This window comes from Parasteatoda tepidariorum, chromosome 5, assembly GCF_982258835.1.
Source record: "Parasteatoda tepidariorum strain Cologne lab strain chromosome 5, Ptep-v5.0, whole genome shotgun sequence".
Taxonomy (NCBI): Eukaryota; Metazoa; Arthropoda; class Arachnida; order Araneae; family Theridiidae; genus Parasteatoda; species Parasteatoda tepidariorum.
In genome coordinates this window covers 44157192-44175810 of record NC_141759.1, presented here as the reverse complement: position 1 = coordinate 44175810, position 18619 = coordinate 44157192, and the positions used below count along the sequence as shown (strand labels likewise).

The following is an 18619-nucleotide window of genomic DNA, read 5'->3' as shown; positions in this document are numbered from 1 at the left end:
AAAAAATAAAGTTTTAAGATGCATTGAAAAATATTTGATAATTACAAATGTCTTTTAAAGATTTTAGATATGAATATCATAGACCAAAAAGGGGTATAGTAAAAAAAAATTAAGATTGAATGTACGGTAGTCCATCCTGTCGATTAACCCGTTTTATCCCGACTTTTTATATTGAAGTGGTGCAAAAAGTGGTTTTATGAAAAAAGTGGTATAATATGTTATTCAACTAAATGGCTAATATCAACTATTTGTTATCGTTTCAGTTCGAAATGTCCCTGCGCCATATAGTTATACATCCAGTGATAGAAACTTAAATCACTAATAAATTATGGTGGAAGGGAAACTTATAATTCTCCTCTAGATAAAAGACAAAATTGAAACAATTGTGCTACCACAATATATGTTTTAGAAAAAGGAAACTGTCCTATAAATATGACGTTGGGCACTAACAGGTTAAACAATATTGACTGATAAAAATAGTGAAGTATGGCGGGTTAAATTTAAAATTTTAAAGGTTAAAGAAAGGAAAGTCAATTCGATAAATATAAAAATACTGAAGGGTAAAAGAAGGAAAATCATTCTGGTCAATAAAAAATACTGAAGGGTAGGGGAGGCAATCCGGTAAAAAATGCATGTTAAAGAATAAAAAAAAGGAAATATTCCCTTCACTTTAAAAAGTATTGAAAAGTTGAAGGAAGGGAGGTCGATTCCGTCATTATGAAAGTAGTTAAGGAAGGGAGGATGATTCCGCCCTTATACATTTATTGAAGGGGAAGGGGAGGGGAGGTCAATTGCGTCAATATGAAATGGTGAAGGGTAATATAAGGGAGGTCGATTCCGTAAATTTAAAACTACTGAAGATTGGGGAAAATTAAGTCCATCCAACTCGATAAATGAATAAATGGTGAAAAAAAGTTTTTTTTTTCCCGTCAATTTAAAACGTACTGAATAATGAATGTACTGTAGTCGATTTTATTAATGCAGAAAGGTAAAAGAAGGAAAATCATTCTGATCAATAAAAAATACTGAAGGGTAAAGGAGACAATCCGGTAAAAAATGAATGTTAAAGGATGAATAAAAGGAAGACATCCCTTTACTTTAAAAAGTATTGGAAGGTTGAAGGAAGGGAGCCGCTATTATAAAAGTAGTTAAGGAAGGGAGGATGATTTCGCCCTTATACATTTATTGAAGGGGGAAGGGGGGGAGGTTGACTGCGTCAATATGAAATAGTGAAGGGCAAAATTAGGGATGTCGATTCCGTCAATCTAGGTTGAAGAAGGGAGGTTCATCCAACTCGATTGCTAATTAAATGGTGAAAAAAGTTCACCATTTAATTATAAAAAAGAAGGAAAAGAAAGAAGGATAGAAGAAGGAAAATCATTCTGGTCAATAAGAAATACTGAAGGGTAAAGGAGGCAATCCGGTAAAAAATGAAAGTTAAGGGATGAAAAAAAGGATGTCTTCCTTTTACTTTAAAAAGTATTGAAAGGTTGAAGGAAGGGCTGTCGATTCCGTCATTATAAAGTAGTAAAGGAAGGGAGGATGATTCCGCCCTTATAAATTTATTAAAGGGGGAAGGTTGATTGCGTCAATATAAAATAGTGAAGGGTAAAATAAGGGAGGTCGATTCCGTCAATCTAAAATTACTGAAGGTTGGAGAAAATGAAGTCATTAACTCGATAAATGATTAAATGGTGAAAAATTTTTTTTTTTTGTTTTCTTCAATTTAAAACGTGCTGAATAATGAATGTACTGTAGTCGATTTTATTAATGAAGAGAGTTCGATTCAGTAATGAAAAATAAGTTCAATAACGCAGGACAGGGGGACAATTCCGTCTTTATAAAAGTAGGGGAGGGTTGGGAAGACGATTCCTTCTTAAAATTATTGAAGAAAGAAGTTAGGGAATTTGACACCTTCAAAATATTAAAAATATTGACTTTTTCATAATAATATAAAGACATCGTACACATAAAATATTTGATCATATAAAAATGACTATCATATAAAAATGTCGATCACATTTCAATATTTCTTTATAAAATACATGATACTGTAAACTAAATAAAAATATTTCTATTTTGTAAGACACTCTGAAAACTATGCTGCAAGCAAGAAAATGAGAAAAAAAATGAAAAATAATTTCAAAAGTGACAAATATAGTTCAAATTAAATATAATGAGGTTCTACCAATTCAAAAGACTTCAAAGCGAAGAAAGAATAAAAATCAAAATATATACGAGTTTTTGTTGAAAATACGACGACTTAGAAGCTAATGTCTTAAACAATCTAGTTTTAATCATGATATATTTGTAATTTACAATTGTTACTTCACCGATTGAAATCGTATTCTTTTAAAATAACTGGTTACAAAAAGTGTTATGCAAATGCTGCCCTTGACACATGCTTTCAGAACCTTTGTCAAAATGAAACCATTGGAATATTTGCGCTTTCATGTAAATACTGAAGCACAGAGAAAACAGAAACGTCATCAAAATTAGTCAAACATACAACTGAAGAAGATAGAAAGTTAAACATCAAAACCACTTTTATTACCTGATAAACCACTGAAGATTTTTTTAATGGTTCTCTTTAACTCATTTCTGCTCCCTTCGACAATCAAACGTTTTTGTTGTTTGGGGTCCCACATTTCTCAGTAAGGATTCACCAAATTTCAGTATAATTTTTATTTAATCTTTATTGCCTCTAATGTGCTGTTTGGACTTCTCCTTGACAAGGAATCTAAAAATATATATTAAGGTTGGTGATTACGAAACACCCTGCTTATTAAATTTTGCTGCATTGGATTATTTCAAACATTTTCAGTGCTTTAAACATCCCAATTAAGTTTTAAAAATATATTTATATCTTTTTTGAACGTAATAGAATTCTTGTATATTCATTAAACATAAATACAAAATGAAATCATAAAAATCAAATGAAATGATTTAGTTGAGAGATTTCTGAAACATGACATTTTTGACGTACCTGAAATGTAAATAAATAAGAAATACAAATAAAAAGTTTTCACTCAAAATTATCAAACTTTTCGACAGCTTAAAATTAAAAGTTTCTGAAAGATTCCGGAACTTTTCAAATGCTTCCAAGCTTTGCAAAGTGATATTTTTATTAAAATTTTCATGATTATTTGTGCTGTATAGAAAAGTAAAATAATAAATTTCAATGAGAGCAAATTTAATTAAAGAATGAAGCAAGCACATATTCAAATATCAACCTTTTATTCTTGAAAGTTTCACGGTTTAATTAATTAAATAAATACAAATAATCCTTTTTCGGGTAAAATTTTACTGGATAAAAAAAATTTTTATTTAAAAATAAATGTAATAAACGATTTTAGTAGTTTGGTCTCAAACAATTAATTTTTATAGCTGGTTTTGTATTGTCTGTTTAAAAACGGGAAAAACAAATTACACATCAAACCTTGTAAGTGTATTTCCGTGCAATGTATGATCTCATTAATATTATATAACAATTAATCTTCTTTTTTTAAGTAAAATCCTGTTTTTCTAAGTAAAATACATTTTCTTTACTGTTTCAAATTACGTTAAAAATGGAGAAAAAAAATATCTTTTTGTTTTTTACAGTGTATAACCACTATAAATTTAAACTAAGTAGAGAAAGAGAAATTAATACAAAATCTTGCAAAAATACGAAAGTGGTAGCAAATATATATCTAAAAATTTTTTTAATTTATGAATATGATAGGTTTGTCCTATTCTCCTATCTACCACCAAAGATTCAATTCTCACTAAAGATTCAATGCTAACTTTCTCTCAATTACTTTTAAAATAGAATTTGGTTTCATGCGCGACACTGTATAATATGGTTATGGATTTGGTTATATGGTATTTCGTTTGTCCCCATTTCAATCAGTAATCCCACCGATTGCAAAGTGCTTTCAGTAGTTCAATTTTTAAATGTAAAATAAGTCCGTCCAGCTAAATTTCATTGGAAACTTGTTAAAGTTTATGATGGAGGTGCAATGATTGATGAAAATGTTCGTAAAATGACAAAGGCTTTTTCATGAAGGAAAAACAAATGTTCATGATGAAAACCGATCTGGTGGCCAACTATTATGAATTGGAAGTACTAGATCATCCGCCATACTGCCCTGACTTAGCACCATCAGACTTCATCTGCCTCCAATTTAAGAAATTTCTAGGTGGAAAGCGCTTGAAAAATGACGACACGTTGAAAGAAACGGTTACAAACTGTTTAACTGTTGTTAGTAACTATTTTAACGGTTAGGCGGAAGAGTTCTTTGATGAAATCCAAAAGCTGGTGCCACGACTTAAAAAAACTCTTACAATGTTAATGGTGACTATATTGAAAAGTAAATAAAGGTTCACATTTTATTTTGTGGTGTAATTTACGTTCATAAATAAAGTTTCTCCCACTCCATTGCAAAACGGTTCTAACTTACAAAATGACGCTCGAATTTTAAATATTTGTTCACCTGAAATTTTTACCCTAGCAATGCCCTTTACAGTTTCTTCTTTTTTTATAGATATGTGGAAAGCAATATTTGACGTAAAAACTATATTCACGCAGCACTCATCAACAACAGTCAATCGAAATTGATTGTTTCTATCCCTCGTAACATTAAGATATTTGCTTCACACAATGAGGCATTCACTGTGGGAATAAGTCTAGCAATTGTATTTATGACTATAGGAAAGCAATAAGATCTCCATAAGCCCCATGGGAAGCTAAGTAATCAGTGATGCAATTTATTACTGGCGGTAAGCCTTAATCCTCTTGTGTTTGATCGGCAGTTTCATAGACTCAATTGACCATAGATAGTAATATGTCTCTGTTCTAAGAATGATAAGTTTCCCCATGGATGGAAGTCTCTATTGTTATAAATAATTTAGTTTGATTATTATAAATTATTATTTGCAGAACGTCATTGTGAAATATGAATACTGCGTTTTTCTTGTTTTAGGAAGTTTTACAAAAAATTGTTAAGAGGCTTTATCTCTCTCAATCGAACTGAACTGAAGAAGGGAAGAAGACAAGCAGGGAAAATTCTAAATTTGCTTTTAATCATTTTCCTTTATTCCTTTCCTTATCGCTCAGGGAATAGAACGTTCGCCTTCCAATGAGGTGAACCGGGTTCGAATCCCAGTGATGGCTGGTCGATACGAATCCCGCATCCAGCTTGCACCAACCACAGTGCTGACATAAAATATTCTCAGTAGTAGATGGATCATGAGTTAAAGTCCCACTGAAAAACAAGAAACGTACACTCTACCTTAAGTTTGCTTGGTTTCACCTAGCCAACTTGATGTACTTGGCAGGTAGCATTAGAAACAACAGCAAAATTCAATTCTCTTTATCTACATTTAATTATTCAACCGTAACTACCACCTAAAATTCATTCTAAATTATTCGTACTTAAAATAAAAATTATTTGCCGAATGGTACGTATGCGTTGTACCGAACATAATCGACGATGTCTTTTTTTAACAATTTATTACTTTTTCCACCTGCTTGGGAATTGCACTCCCCACACCCCCCACTTTGTCGGATTACTGCGAGATTTAATCTACTCGATTCGCATAAGTGTTTAACTAATTTTTACTAACTTAATTTTACGTATTCATAGTAAAGAAAACATTGTTTGTGATTTAACCTACCATTACTACTACTTAATCCCATGTTTTAATTTACCTTTGATATTTGTTTGTGTTGTCCGTTCCTTCTCCTCTTATCACTTCCCTTATTTCTATTTAACAACTAACTACTAATCTAACTAACTACTTCTGTTTAATTAACCCATTAAGTCAGCAATTACCGCATAATCACTGAGGTGGCCTCATTGCCTTGATACTTCGCAGGCATTATTTCTTAGTTTCCGCAGTTTCTTGGTAATCGGTAAGAAATATGCTAAGGAAAGTTGTTAATTTTAATCCCTCTTTAATTAGATTTTTTATTATTATTGATAAAAAAAACGTAAGTTACTTGTTACAGGGATGCCAACTGCTCCGGAGACGCAAAAATAATTTAAAAAACGGTAAATATCTACCAAGTAAATTTTGCAAATATTTGACTATTATTGCTTGTTGTTTAAGAGATATAGCATAACATTAGTATTATTAAGTGGTGAATCATATAAGCTTACAAATTATTTAGAAATAGTGGTGGGTAAAAATCTACTAAATTGAAATTATTAAACCACGAATCTCAATTGGTAAACTATCACTTGAAAATATCTATTCAGTGTCTGGAGCAAGTGTACATTTTTGGTTAAATAGTAAACTTGACAACCCTGAAATTTAGCTGTGTTACATTTACAAAATTTATTAAACATTTATTAAAGTGGTAGGAATAAAAAACAAACATTCAGAATTCTGTACCAGATTACAAACATTTTAAAAGGCCAACCACGAGATAAATAATCTTGATTTCTCAACAGGGACCATTTGGGGTCCAATTACCATTTATCATATATTTATAACTTAACCCTTTCGCGCCGACTGTCACAAATATGTGACAGCATAAAACCGTATCAATCAGGGTAAAAATATAAAACTGGTAATCAAAGTATTTCTTTAGCAGTTTATTTGTGGGCGGAGTTATAATTGTTGGATTTATTTAATTCACCATTACTTTGTTCAAAATAAAACTATTTAGTTATACTTTGAATTAACATTGATTTTATATATGATTAAACTAACAATAATTAAAGTAAAAGCAAAGTAAGTCTGTCAAATCAGCAACGACTACATTTAAGTTACCGTTTTTTATTTAATTACAACTTGATTCTGATTTTGTACGAATGCTTTTCTGAATCACCCGTCCCCAAGGGGTTAATAGTTAAAATGCAATGCTTTTTTCAAAAAAAAAATTTCAATTAGCTTTTAGCAGTTGCATTTTTCTGCCCTAATAAAATAAAAATTAAGGTCTCAATAATCACTGGAGAAAATTCAACGAAAATTTCATTTTTCATTAAAAATAGTAAGTGCTTATCTCATACAATAAAAAAAGTTAAAGGTTAAAAGCAAAATAGTCATTCTAGGAAAAGAATTTCTAAATTTCGCATTTAAAAGAAATGCCCCCTTCATGCAGGCATAAAAAAAATGGAGTTGAGTTGGGAACTTATTAAAGAATTTAAAAACAAACTATCCAGCTCTTTGAAAAAATAAAGAGTTAAGAAATCTTAATCACTGTTCGATGCATAGTTTAATTTAAATAAATTTAAAATTTTGAGAGGAAGCTTTTTTTCAAGTCCATAAAATCATTTAATAAAGTTAATAGCAATAATTTATAACGAAAATCAAACAAAGATGCTATTTAACTAAGTCAGAAAGAAAATATTTTTCCTATATAAATATCACGATATTTTTTAATATCTCTTACTATAAGACTGAATTATGAATTGAATAATTTTTATGAAAATTAAGAATTAAAAACAATTTAAAAATGTAATCCATATATTTAAAAATGTTTGAAATTGGTAAATGTTTATTTATGCAATTAATGAGACATGCTTTTTTTAAAGAAAATTTTTATGAAAATTAAATATTTTTTATGAAAATTAAGAATTAAAAACAATTTTAAAATGTCATCTATGTATTTAAAATGTTTGAAATTTATAAATGTTTATTTATTCAAGTAAATGAGACATGCTTTTTTTTTAAAAAAGAAAGAAATGGGGACTGAATTTTGGCATTTAAAATAGTATTTTGAATTCATCACAGATTTTGATAAAAAAGAGAAGTTTTGAAATTAAATACATATATATATGTTTAAATATTTTACGGAAGAATAAAAATTTAGTGTTAATGTTGCACTTTCCAAGAAACTAATATATAACAAATATATGTATCAAAATATAAATATATATATATATATATATATATATATATATATATATATATATATATATATATATATATATGTATGTATCAAATATTTTACGGAAGAATAAAAATTTACTGTTAATGTTGCACTTTCCAAGAAACTAATATATAACAAATATATGTATCAAAATATAAATATATATATATATATGTATCAAATATTTTACGGAAGAATAAAAATTTACTGTTAATGTTGCACTTTCCAAGAAACTAATATATAACAAATATATGTATCAAAATATAAATATATATATATATATATATATGTATCAAATATTTTACGGAAGAATAAAAATTTAGTGTTAATGTTGCACTTTCCAAGAAACTAATATATAACAAATATATGTATCAAAATATAAATATATATATATATATATGTATCAAATATTTTACGGAAGAATAAAAATTTAGTGTTAATGTTGCACTTTCCAAGAAACTAATATATAACAAATATATGTATCAAAATATAAATATATATATATATATATGTATCAAATATTTTACGGAAGAATAAAAATTTAGTGTTAATGTTGCACTTTCCAAGAAACTTAAAATAAAAGCACAACAAGAAAATTCGATGGAAAAGTGTAAAAAAAAAATAAGAATAGAACTTCCTGGAAGGAAAGGAATTATTTAGTAGTGAGAAATAGGTACCGACAACTTGGCGACATTGTTCGGAGAATTGCCTACTTTCGGTCGTCATAAATAGGCTGAATTCCTTTTCCCGTCTACAATTTTTCTAAGTAGGAAAACATAGACCCTTTTAGAGAGAAAAAATAAGGTTAAATGCCCGCAATTCAGGAATTTTAAAAATTGAATTTAACAATAATCCAGACAATTGCTTCTTAAAATATTTTTGTGGAAGAGAAATATTGAATTCGTTGATTGTAAAACTATTAATTTAATATTTTTAAGGCTGTTTAAAATCGATATTGGTTTTATTTTATCTCGGATAGGAGACACGTTTTTGAAAACGAGTTTCGAATTTTCTATTTAAAAAAAATCATTTCGAATTTCAATTAAGATTTCTTAAACAAAATTTTTTTTAAATTTTTTAAAAAGATGAAATATTTTTCTAAAGAATAAAACTAAAATGTTACTTAGAAATAAGTACAGACAACTTTACGACATTGTTCCGAGAATTGCTCACTTTCGGTCATTATAAATAAGCTGAATTCCCTTTTCAGTCCATATTTTCATAAGTAGAAAAACATAGGCTCTTTTTTTAATCTAAACTCAGTAGCGCGACAGCCCATAGAGGGCCAAGGCCTACTGTGCCCATCTCAATTTTCCTGACCTAGGGCTCTGGGGTGCAGGAGTAGATGTTTCGATTAGGTGATTAGCCGAACGCGAAACCCCCGGTGTTTTGTTCCTAAGCATGCTTGGTACTCATTTATCGACCCACTGAAGGGATGAAAGGCTGAGTCAACCTTACCCGGCCCTAGGATCGAACCCAGGACCTGTGGCAAAGTGCTACCACTCAGCCACCGGGCGTCCATAGGCTCTTTTAGAGAGAGAGAAAAAAAAAAGGTCTAAACCCCGTATTTCAGGAATTACAAAACTGAATGTATCAATATATCAGGCAATTGTTTCTTAAAATACTTTTGTGGAACAAAAATATTGAATTCGTCGAAGTTAAAACTATTAATTTAATGCTTTTAAGACTGTTTAAAACTGTTAAATGTTCATTTACACACGGAAAAAAAACATTATTTAACCCCTTGGGGACGAGTGATTCAGAAAAGCATTCGTACAAAATCAGGATCAGGACGTAATTAAACAAAAAACGGTAACTTAAATAAAGTCGATTCTATGTAATTTGACAGACTTTGCTTTTACTTTAATTATTGTTAGTTTAATCATGTATATAATCAATCTTTCTTCCTTATTTAAATAAACTGGGCACCTGGGCCGCGAAACGGCCCCTATCCCATTCATCATTAAATTATATACAGTAAGGTAAAATACATTGCTTTGGCAAACATTGTGATAGCCATAAAAAAAATCAAGCCGTTTGCTTGTGATTGTTGTTGTTGTTAATTTACGTCGCGCTAGAGTTGCACAATGGGCTATTGGCGACGGTCTGGGAAACATCCCGGAGGATGATCCGAAGACATGCCATCACAATTTTGATCCTCTGCGGAGGGGATGGCACCCCCGCTTCGGTAGCCCGACGACCTGCGCGCGAAGTCGTGCACTTTACGGTAGCACAGTTTAACGAGGACCAATACCGCACACCCTCGGTTCCTACGCAGACTGATCCAAGTGGTCACCCACCCGCACAATGACCGCAGCCAGTGATGCCTGACTTCGGTGATCTGCTGGGAACCGTGTCTTAACGATCAGTCCACTGCGGGACCGTTTGCTTGTGAAATAATAAATAATGAAAAAATTCAATATGACAAATTGACGTTTTTACTTAACATTAGAAATATTGATTGTAGACTTAAATTAAAAATAAAGATAAAATATGATTTGATATGTACAATAATTGATTTTTGAAAAATGAAAGGCATAATTGATGAATATAGATAAATCATACCTTGATACATGATAAAATAACATATTTGGAGAAAATGCAATAAATATATTTTATCAGAGAAGTATTGCTCATTAAATACAATAGAATTTTCAAAAGAATTTAACGTGCATAAGTTGATAAATATGTATGCATAAATTGGCTATATTATCAGAAAATAAATGTTAATGTAATTTAATTTAACTTAAGTAAAAGTCTGCTGTGAAAAGTTCAGTGAATTTAATTTGAGAGTCTTGAAAATAAAAATAGAACTTGCAGGGATAGAGATGTTTCCCCGATGATCTCCCGCAGAAGGCGGAGCACATCTTCATTTTTGAGCAATTCCTGTAATTCTTTGATTAATGACACTAATCGGTTAGGCGTCGAATTTGATGTTGTTCGAGGGCTCCTTCTGCTGGGACGGGTCTCGCACCCAGTATAGTTGGCTGTGTGGCTTTTGTAACAATTACAGCATTTTGGAGGTGCAGTTCTGTCTTTGTTGCTTTCATGTGACCTGTGATTTTCAGCACATTTTACACACCTCACAGGTGCATTGCAGTGGCTTTGCGTATGTCCATAATTTTGGCAGTTTTAACATTGTATAGGTCCTCGACCTCCTCGAAATCGATCGATTTTGATCGGGATCTGCTGTATGTTGTTGACTTCAAATATTCTTTGGTGATTCGCCGTTGATGTTAGGATTATGAGAAAAAGTGGAAGGAGCCGAAAGCCCTCTCCCATTCTCTTCTTAAACTGCACTATTTTAAGGGTTTCAATATTGTTTTTTTGTAATTCTGTATTGATGACATCCGTATCAAAGTCCACAGGCAGGCCCCGGACCAAAACCGTAATAAATCTGGCTTATAGTGTTATTTCAAGTTTGCTGGGGGGATCCCGTACTTTGTCGGTATCCTCCTTAGGTTTTGTTGTCGGCAAGATAGTGACGTCATCGGTTGAGTTATATTGGCTAGAAGAAGGACAGCTGTTTGTAGACATGAGTGTAGAATTATCTTCAATTGTTTTGATTGCATTTTGCTTTTTCTTCTTCTTTTTTCTTTTCTTTGCCGGTGATTCTGTATTATTGTTAATACTGATGTCCGTGTCAGTTTCTGTATTCGGTGTTGTATTCAGGTTTTCATCCTTATTTTCCATGGTTATGTCTTTAGTGCTTGGATTAGTTTCAGTCATTATTGATTCGACTTGAATTTTTTATTCATCTCCTTGTTTTCTTCCGCTTGAAAGTTTTTCCTTTTCCATCTGACGTGATAAGCTGCATTTGTCAGTTTTAGGAAGTATGAGTATTCATAGTCTCCAAGGTAACTTGATCTTATTTGAATGAGCAGTTTGCTAAAGTAATTTATCTACACGAATCAGCTCCTCTGTATCAAACTGAGTGTAAAACTCTACAATATCGTCAATATGTTCATGTTCAACTGGTGGGATATATCTTTTTGAATTCCCACAGGTAGCAATGATTTCTTCTAATGACGTGGATTCTTTGCAATGCGACAATGAATTACGACCGGAGAGCGAGACCTTTCCACCGCGAGCTGTTTTATGATACGGCATAACTTGAAAAAACAAAATGGCGGGCTCAAAATCCAGACATCAAAATGGTCAGTTGTCAGTATTGTCTCTCCCGACGCAGGAACCTGACGAGATCAAAATCTGTATCACTCACTTTGCAGAGATGCCAACTTGCTCCGGACAGCAAATATATATTTTAAAGTGGTAGTTTATCAATTGTGATTCTTGGTTTAATAAATTCAATTTTAGTAGATTTTTATCCACCACTACTTCTAAACAATTCTTAGGCTTACATAATTCACCATTTTACAACACTTATGTCTTGCTATACCTTTTGAAAAGCCAGCAAAAATAGTCAAATATTTGTAAAATTTACTTTGTAGTTATTTACCGTTTTTTTAATTATTTTGGCGTGACCGGAGCAGTTGCCATCTCTTACCTTGTAACGTTCAGGATAATCAGTATCAATTCAGCATGACCGGCATCGCAAGGGAGAAGAGGACTTCAGTAGAGCATGACATCAACGTCGAAGATGTAATCTCGTGCAGGAAGGGGTTTTTCGTGTAATCCCACCAAACCACCATATATAATCAATGTTAATTCAAAGTATAACTAAATATTTTTATTTTGAACAAAGTAATGGTGAATTAAATTAATCAAACAATTATAACTCCGCCCACAAATAAACTGCTAAAGAATTACTTTGATTACCAGTTTTATCGATTTACCCTGGTTGATACGGTTTTATGCTGGCACGTATTTGCGACAGTCGGCGCGAAAGGGTGAAAGCATTAAAAAAATGGGACTTAGGTGTTTTTTTTATTTAGAATGTATTTTGAATTTCAATTACGATTTCTGTAAAAAAAATGCTTAAAATTAAAAAAATATATAATTTAAGGAATAAAGGAATAAAATTTTAATGCTACTTAGAAATAGGAACCGCAAACTTAGCAACATTGTTTGGAAAATTGATTACATTTCGTCATAGCTATGCAGAATTTCCTTTCCCTTCTCAGATAAGGATAGTGATACGCAGATAATGACGTCGATCTTCATTCTCTTCTCCTATAGGTTTCTAATACCTAACCTTGAACTAAATCCTATGAGCTTTGGAAGTTGAAAGCTTCTTTCCTTTTTAATACCACTATAATTCTAAATGCATTGTTAGAAATATATCACAATCCTATTAAATAAACACGAAATTTCTGGTATTAAAGCCAAAAAAAATATAATTTATTACTTCTCCTTAATATGGATTATTCGAATTTTGCTTGAGTAAAAATGTATACCATTTCTAAAAAGTTTAAATATGATATTTCGAATAATACCAACGCTTTTGCCAGGTAAAATCTTCGAAAACATTTGCTGCCAAAGAAATTATTTTTTGATAAAAGTATTATTTTGTCCCCCATCCGTATTAGAATTTTTTAAAAACATTATAATATTTGCCAGATAAAGTGCAAACGAAAGGACATTAATTATTAATATTAATAAATTAAAAATGGTCTGTAAAAGTGCAATCGGTTTGAAACAGTGCAATTAATATGTAATTGGTTTGAAACAATACATTCAAAGTTAATTTTATATAATAGTATATAATTTTCCAGATAAAGTGCAACCAAAGGGACATTAATTATAAATATTAATAATTTGAAAATGGTCTGTAAAAGTGCAATCGATATGTAATCGGGGTTTGCAACAGTGCAATTAATATGTAATTGGTTTGAAACAATACATTCAAACTCAAGTTAATATAAAAGTATATAATTTTAGCTAGATATTGTCCTGCAGTATCAAAAATTGTTTGCGACTTATCTATATTTTTGTACATAAAAAATACGATGGGTATTTGTATTAATTATTAATAATGTTTTTATTTTATATTAATTATTTTCATATGTTACAGTCCTAACTAATTAAACCAGACTTTTTCATTTGCTGCGTAAAAATTTATTTATATGTGAAAATTTTTTGCACATTAATTTTAACTTACAACCCCCAATGTAAGTGCCCCCTTTTTTTACAAGAATTTAAAATATGTATGGTAAATTATCCTTGAAATTCTTTTTAACCTGAATAAAAAAGGCGATGCTAAAGGTGAAGATAAACGTAATAAACACGCAGTCTTTGACTGCTTATGAAATTGAAAAAAAGAAAATATTTTTTAAGAACGTCCTATTTTACTTTACTTCTAATTGAAATAACTTCGGTAAAAAAGCATAAAAATTGAAAGCTATGCATTATTTTTTATAAACTTGATTTCATTTCTGTTTCATTTCGGGAAATATTTATTTCTTAATTTTTGTTTCCATTCATAATTATTTCATTTGCTGTACACCCATATGAGTAGCTTCAACAGAATTTTCGTTCGTCTCTGTCAACTAACTTTAGTTCGTCAGCAAAAAAAAAAAAAAAAAAAAAAAAAAAACTTCTACTTGTCTGTTTAATGAAATAATAAATTTGACGAAAAGTGATTTCGAAGTTGAATTTCATGAGATTAACTGGAAATTTCACAAAAATCATACCATCTTTCATTAAACCAGAAAAAAACCAGAGGATTATAAGTATTTATTGAGAAGATCACAAGATGTATCCGGATTAGGGCTGTTTTTCGAAGGAAATGCTGTCACGGGAAATGATACTTTTTTGCGAATAATATGCTATTTTTATTATTGATGTGAGTTTATCACCGTGAGTTACCGTTTGATCAGATTTAGCTTATCTTTAGCCAGCGCCATGTTTATTCTGAAAATGGCGCAAAACGTCATGGAGAAAAATCACAGTTTTGAGAAAATGACAAGCGTTTATGGTCTAATTTTTTAATATTTAGACACTTACTCCAAGGCTGCATAATCTTATGCCAATGCTTATAAAAATTTAAAAAAAATGGGAATAAGGCATTGAGATTTTAATAATTTTCATGTTGGTGGAAAATATGTTGCCGAATTTGCGTCTTTTAAGCAATTTAATAACTTTTAAAATATTTTAGTTATTTGTCTGCACTGAATCCCAGGTAATTCTTTACAGTAAAAGATGATTTATACAGTATAAAAATTATTGATTTTCTTCTAGTGCAAGGGAATAAATTGTGGCTTTTTTATTTTCCTTGGCGAAAAACCTTGTAAAAGCCACGAAATAGATATTTCTTCATTTCTTCAACACGGGTGGTTCCATTACCTCCAACACCAGAAAGTCTCCACGCGGTTTTTAATAAGTTGTCTGCGCAAACTATTTTAAAAAAAATAATAAGTTGCGCGCATGAACCCAAATTCTTATTTAAGAGTGACTGAGCGAAACTTTTCATGTATATTTGAGAAATGAATTTGTAGAGAAGTGAATAAAACAAACCAATCATATTCATAAATTGAGCAAATTTTAAGACATGTATTTTCTACCACTTTATTCTTTTTATTAGATTTTCATATGAAGGGCTCTTTTGTAAACTGGTTTACCTTCATAGTTTTCTGATCGGACTACCTATAAAAAACAGTGTGGTGGTACCCACCTGTACTTCATCCTTCCTCCGACGGAGGAATAATCGCAAGCTCAAATGTTACAATTTACTATGGGTTTTCAGTGGTAACTGAAGAAAAAGAAGTGGTCTACGGCAGAACAATAGTATCTGAAGGAGATTCACATATAATCTTGGTAGGAGTGGCGTCAACAGTGTCTTTAACGTGAGTGAGATTTTTCAACTTCTTTAGCTTTTTAGCCAGTTGTTCTATGATTTCTCGAAATTGAGGCTCACTATCGGAGGTCGAGGCTTCGAATTGCTCAGATTTTACCATTCATTTGTGCGATTCTGATGGATTTATAATCATTAGTATTAAAATTCTGGACTAAATATGGATCCTCTTTCTCAAATTCCGCAATTCTATTCTTAAAAGATCGAGTGACTTCATCGTTATAAGCTTGCCGGCGAGTATTTTCAATCGTAGAATAGTAAGGATGTTGTTCCTTAATAGTTTCGTAGTAATCTTGTTCCATATCATAAAGTACATAAGCAGCAACCCTTCTATAGATTTGTCAACTTGATCGAATAGCTTCAGCAATATGAGAAAATTATTTGCGATTGGAAGAGATTACCTTCTTACCACGAGCAGAATGCCTAAAAGACATAATTTTGAAAAGAAGAACTCCAGAGAGAAGTGGACTTAGTCAGAATAAAAAGCGGGAAAATAGAAAGCAGACGACTTCGCCAAAAACTAATGAGGGGTGAAAGACAGACGGTAATTGTCAGGAACTCTTCTGAGACACGACCGTTCATTTTAGAATCCAAACAACTTCTCTTGAAACTATTGCGGAAACTAAGAACGTGTACGAAGGAGTACCCGGCCAACGAGGCCACCTCAGTACTCATGTGATGTTTCCTGACTCATTGAGAGAAATTAAAATGAACTAGTTAGTTAAATGAGTGGTTAGTTGAATGTGGTTGCAAATTATTAAGACATAAACGTTATAAACTATAGAATTGTGTCCTTTGATGTCATAATGTACTAATGGAGTGAGAAAGGTTAATGATGTTTACAATTTTTGCTCATTCATATTAATGATTATATATTTATAAATGCTCCTCAGCACATACAAAAAATTTTGATTTTATGGATCAGTTCAGAAGCAAGAAAAGTTATACGATATAAAATTAACACTAATGAAAACGGAATTACAGAAAACACAAACTGATTTTAATTTCAATTCAAGGAGAGAAATCTCACAAGGAAAATTACGAAGAAAGTGTGACTAGTTGTGCCACATGTTATCAATATTCAGAAATACAAAATAAGTCATACAAAAATAAGAGACGTGTAAGTAGCGACGAATTCAATTTCAATTATGCAAATTTTCTCTTCGTCGCACGGCATGCAGCACGGATCATACGGGCGCAAAAATGTCGAACGTATGAGATGCGACGACGACAGAATAGGGGTAAATAAATTGATAGCGATTTAAGTTATAAAACTTGTGGAATAAGGATAATTCCACCCTCACTTTACAAGTAATGTCACGACGTGGCAACTGCAATAAAATTGCATTTCATAAAATACTTCGAATTCTTGATCTTTAGTGGTTGAAAAATTACTTGAAATGAAAAATATTAAACTTAAAGTGGAAAATATTTTTTTTTTCAAAGTGGATAAGTTAGCATCTCTGTTTTTATAGTGTATTTTTTTCAGTTTAGGCTTAGGCTGAGATGTAGTACGAAGTACCTGCCCGTAGTGCGGGCACTTCACTTCTTCGTCTGTGATGATGCCCGTCGGTGACTAGAGTACTGTGTTTATAGCAATAAAAACAAGAGAAATAGCAGAAGCGCTGGTTGCCGTAAGTTTATACTTGTTGTCGTGCTTATAAAAATGGTGAACTCAAAGTACTACTCTATTTTAAATATAAATGATTCGAAATAAGAGTCCTTAGTGGTAGTTACGATAGAATAAAAAATATTATGTAATAAATTGATAAAAATAAATTTAGTTTCTACTACTTTTTACATTTATAACCGCATGTGGCATCCCTAAACTTAAGTATCTGCATTACTTTAAAAAACATGATAAAGTAATTGGAGCACAAAAGATAAATATCTGTACTAAATCAAAATGCATTGTCATTTTTTTTAAAAAAATAAAACAACAACGAAAAACTATATAATAAAGCGAAGTTAAAAAAATCTTAATACTTTAATATGTCCTACCGTATTTGCTAATGTACCTAATGCATGTACAGACCGCTTTTTCTAATATATATTAAAGAAAACATATGTACATTAACTCATTTAAATCTAAATCAGAAGTATTTAGTATTTTCCTTAAAAAATAAATTAGGTTATAGAAAGATAAGTAAAACACATTTATAGAGAATAAGTAATTCAGACGATGTCAAAATTAAATTTTCATTTCTTTAAAACCTTTCTTTAATACCTTGCCACAAAAAGTGCTCTATGCACAAAAACTCCATGAACAAATAGTAAAACATAAAAGGTTTGGACAAAAATATGGAAACACTTCTATACTAACTCTATGTAAACAATCTTTCTTTTAGCATCAAGTGCTTTTGGAAGATTTTTCACGGCACAATTTGAAAGATCATGCTTTTAGAAATGGTGTCCTTTTTACCTAAGCAAAATCTACATCAACCATTATGTGCGCAAAAGTTTTTTTCACCTTTTCTAATACCCATCTTTAAAAAAGTATTCTAATATGAATATTGTAATCCTGTAAAGCGATTTCAAAATGCCTGGTATTAATACTACAAATAAATTATTAATATCCTCTCCCAATTTTGGTAAATTCGAATTTCGTATAGAAAAAAAGGACGCCATTTCTAAAAGCTTAAAGTAAGATCTCTCAAATTGTTCCAACATTTTTACCATGTAATAATCTTCGCTATCCTTGCTCGCAATACTGCCCATCAAAGGCTTAGGTTCTTTTCCTTCACTGTCTTCCTCACACAACTTTGAAACGTGTTTCAGATTGTTTTTGGTTTAGTCTACCATTTTCGACCACAAATAGTGTTGTCACATATAATGGAACTATTGCATTTCAGGCGCATTTCCTCTCTATTTATGAAAAAAATAACTCCATCATCATGATAGACGAGAATACTCGTTCTTTACACAATGCCACTCTTTATATTCTTAATAAAAACTCCACCTGTCATAAAAATTAAAGTAGCAACAATGAATTAAAATAAAAGGTA

The 18619-nt window shown here is 31.0% G+C and overlaps 1 protein-coding gene across 1 annotated transcript in view; it reads left to right on the top strand.

Moving 5' to 3' along the window:
• The window catches only part of LOC107452319 (potassium voltage-gated channel subfamily KQT member 1-like), a 380328-nt gene that overhangs the window by 92648 nt on the left and 269061 nt on the right, over positions 1-18619 (top strand). The window lies entirely within an intron of this gene.